Source organism: Enhydra lutris, unplaced genomic scaffold, assembly GCF_002288905.1.
Source record: "Enhydra lutris kenyoni isolate GAN:26980312 unplaced genomic scaffold, ASM228890v2 scaffoldscaffold16, whole genome shotgun sequence".
Classification (NCBI taxonomy): Eukaryota; Metazoa; Chordata; class Mammalia; order Carnivora; family Mustelidae; genus Enhydra; species Enhydra lutris.
This window is the reverse complement of record NW_019154100.1, coordinates 29,584,599-29,588,758: the sequence shown is the minus strand read 5'-3', so window position 1 is coordinate 29,588,758 and position 4,160 is coordinate 29,584,599. Positions and strand designations below refer to the sequence as shown.

Genomic DNA, 4,160 nt, shown 5'->3' with positions numbered 1-4,160 from the left:
CTTTACCACCCCCATAGAGCAGTAGTATTTCCATTTTGCAGGTGAGGAAACTGAGATCCAAAAGGATTTGCTCAGGTTCCATTAGCCACTAAGCTTGGGGTCAGGTCCATCTGACAGGGAAGCCTACAGCCTTCCCCTCCCTGCTCAGGTGTCCTCCCACTCCTGGGGACAGTACCTGTGTGTCCAGCGGGCACAGTGCTCTCTGTATTCCCCACCACCCCACCGCGGAATCACCTCTACCATGGTGGTGAGTCTCCAGGTTCCCCCTCCTAACTCTAGCTTTCCACAGTTATTCTTGGCGGGGGCGGGGAGGGGGGGTGGAGAAGGGCGCATGCTCCCCTAGGTAAGCCCAAATCTGGCGTTTGAGGAGATGAGCCAAGACAGCCATGTTTCAGTGGGTCTTTTCCCCTCAGCAACTGGCTTGTTTTTGTCTTAAATCCTCGATAAGCGCTTTTGGTGTACATTTTTAGCAATAGTTATGAACTAATGGCAAAAAAAAAAGGAAGCTCACCTACCAGTCCTCACTTGTGTTTGCACGAGGGGCCCCTGAGCTAAACGAATGGGTTTTACTGGGTCCTTTTGGTTGTGTGTGCCACGCCACGAGGGGCAGCTGCACTCCCCTCCTGTCACAGATCTGACCCCCAGCATGACTGTATTTTCTCTTCTCCTAGTCAAACCAATGGTAGTTTCTAAAAAATGTGACAGTCTGCAATGCCCAAAGGGCAAAAGTCTGTATTTCACAGTTGTGAGGTTTAAAAAGTCCCTGGATGCCTGTGATCTGACTTCTTGGGAAGCCCGGTTCACCTGCTTGTGGACCCACGCAGTTTTTTTTTTTTTTTTTTTTAATTTTGTTTTTCTTTTCTAAGCCGTAACACATTTTCCAAGTTACCTCCACACCCAAAGTTTTTGCCTCAGAGTTGGTTTTAAAGTTTTCAAGTTCCTCTCCCCACCCCACCCTCCAGAATCCTTCAGCAACACAATAACAAGTAGCATGCAGTCAGAAAGGGGACAAGGCTGAAGGTGAAAATTCTTATCTGGGTGGGGCGACCTTGGTGCCGAGAAGGGTTGCTGGCTGGGAAAGTTCTGCCTTCGCAATTCCCATGATGTCCTCTCTGCTTTGTCTGAGGAGAAAACAGCTAGCGGTGTCCTTGTACCAAGGCACAGGACAGTAAAGGCAACAGTGTCACAAATCAATGTTTGTAATCTGGCGCTCCTACCAGGGCTTCAGGTTGATTTAAATAAAAAGTAGCAAGGGAGACAGGGATGCCCAGCTCACTGCTTCTATGACACTCCCCTTCAGAGTCCTTCCTATCAGTGCTCAGTCAGAGGAGGGAAAAACCAAAACATTCCATAACTCAGTGATTAGAGATAGTATGTCTGCTGCAGGGAAGTGGCGGTAAAAACCTTAACATTAATCTCTGGAAAAACAGGAGTCAGACTATATGACGGCAGAAGGGGGGCAACACAGAATTTTAAACAGACGTTCTGTGCCTACATGGTTTTTATTTTTCTTAATTAAAAAGCATATAATAGGAGCTCTTGGGTGGCTCACTCGGTTAAGCATCTGCTTTCAGCTCAGGTCATGATTCCAGGGTCCTGGGATCAAGCCCCACATCAGGCTCCCTGTTCAGCAGGGACACTGCTTCTCCCTCTGCCTGCCGCTCCCCCTGCTTGTGCTCTGTCTCTGACAAATAAATAAATAAAATCTTTAAAAATAAAATAAAATAAAAAATAAAAAGCATATAATAGTTGGTCTCAATTATTCATTTGAATTAGGGAAAGCGTGCTACATAATACCCTCCTTGGAGGTGCTAAACCACCACTATTTTGCATAATTTGAGGTTGTTGATGTTAACATTTTTTTTTTATCATGGAAAATTAACCTAGTGGAGTAGTATAATTTTTTTAAATCATTTTTTAAAATTTATTTTCAGTATAACAGTATTCATTGTTTTTGTACCACACCCAGTGCTCCATGCAATCCGTGCCCTCTCTAATACCCACCACCCGGTTCTCCCAACCTCCCACCCGCCCCACCTCTTCAAACCCTTCAGATTGTTTTTCAGAGTCCATAGTCTCTCATTGTTCACCTCCCCTTCCAATTTCCCCCAACTCCCTTCTCCTAACTCCCCATGTCCTCCATGCTATTTGTTATGYTCCACAAATAAGTGAAACCATATGATAATTGACTYTCTCTGCTTGAYTTATTTCAYTCAGCATAATCTCTTCCAGTCCCGTCCATGTTGCTACAAAAGTTGGGTATTCATCCTTTCTGATGGAGGCATAATACTCCATAGTGTATATGGACAACATCTTCCTTATCCATTCGTCCATTGAAGGGCATCTTGGTTCTTTCCACAGTTTAGTGGTATAATTTTTTAAAAAGATTTTATTTATTTATTTGACAGAGAGAGAGTCACAAGTAGGCAGAGAGGCAGGCAGAGAGAGAGAGAGAGAGAGCGGAGGAAGCAGGCTCCCTGCTGAGCAGAGAGCCCGATGCGGGACCTGATCCCAGGACCCTGAGATCATGACCTGAGCTGAAGGCAGAGGCTTAACCCACTGAGCCACCCAGGCACCCCAAAAGTGGAGTAGTATAATGAGGCCCCATGTAGTGCTCCAGCTTCCACAATTATCCACGCACAGCCAATCTTGTTCTACCTTTACCCCGACCTGCTTTCCCCCTCATATATTATATGAAAAACATATATCTTGGGCAATGGCAACATGGTGGCCTGAAGGCCTTTGCTCAGGCCATCTGTGCCATCCAGGCGCTGGGCTCCAGTGTGAACAGGGTATTCTACTGCCTGAAGGATGGTATGCAGAACAAGGAGAGACTGGAGGGCCGGGAGAAGGCCTTCATTGTGCACTTCCAGGACAACCTACATTGGGTCAACTGGGACCGCAATGAGCTAGAACATCTGAGCAATTTGGTAAGCAAGTCATCTGAGAACCGTCCTTTCCGTAACAGTGGGCTGTGAAGCCTGAATCCTGTGCAGGACAAAACTCCTCTCTAGTCAACTCCTTCAAGCATATAAATGGTCAAACCGGTTGCAGTCCCATGCACGTCTGGCATCTGGCCTTTTGAATCAACAGTCCTTGAAATGCTCTGCTAACCAGATGGGAGTATCTGCTAAACGGAGACCGAAAGCTCAGCCCAAGACTCTTGTCTTACCACCTCAATTTGTTGATGATGTGATCAGCTGCCCTGACAGGATGTTTCCTGAAATGTCCATCCACTTATCCAGGCCCAATTGCACATCAGTAATGCTTCCAATATTTGAAATTTTTCATAATGAAATGTTGAACAAATACCTATGCTGAAGACATGCCGCACCCCCAAGGAAAAAACACCACGAAACAGAAGAAAACTGCCTAATATGGCACACTGAACTGGTTTTAATGTCCTCAAGCATTTGGGGTAAAAGACTTTTTTAAAAGTCCTTGAATCAGAAATTAAGGACAGAAATGAAATGAAAAGGATTTAGTATACTCTAAAAAACTTGGAAGAAAATGATAAAACTGTCGCAGAAATTAAGACTAAATTTCAAGATGTCTGAGGAAGAAGATATTCACATGAAGTTGAGTAGAGAACACTGGGGAAAGGCAGGGAAACAACCCGGAGAATGACAGACACTAACACAAACAAGCAGAACAGGTCAGAGGGGAAGTTGTTGAAGTGAGATGCAGGCAAAGAAGAAACAACATGCATATAATCAGAGCCTGAGGAGAAGAAAAATGAAAGAATGGAACAAATGGTCTCAATATGTAAGAAGACTGTAAGAAAAATTTCTAAGTTAAAGAAGGGCTGAATCTGTACATCGAAAGGGCTTGTCAGATGCTTGGGAAAATTGACCAGGGACAGTCAAATCTAAGATGCATTCTAGTATGCTAGCAGACTTCAAAGACAGAGAAAAAAAATTTCTCAAAGTTTCTAAGCAAAAAAAAAAAAAAAAAAAAAAATCTAATAACTTACATTGCAAAAGAAATAAAGTGGCATCAGATGTCTCAAAAACAATACATAAAGCAAAACAGTGATGGAGAGGTATTTTCAAGGAAAGCATGAATCAAGGATATATGTGTCTTTCAAGTAGCAAGGCCCAGAAAAACCACTGTAAACCATTTTAAACATACAAGAATTCTCGGCCTATCAGCCCATCTTT

At 44.0% G+C, this 4,160-nt stretch overlaps 1 pseudogene; it reads left to right on the top strand.

Annotated features, from left to right (window-relative positions):
* The first annotated feature begins 2,693 nt into the window (after positions 1 to 2,693).
* On the top strand, positions 2,694 to 3,321 carry LOC111147291 (annotated as a pseudogene).
* Positions 3,322 to 4,160: the final 839 nt, after the last annotated feature.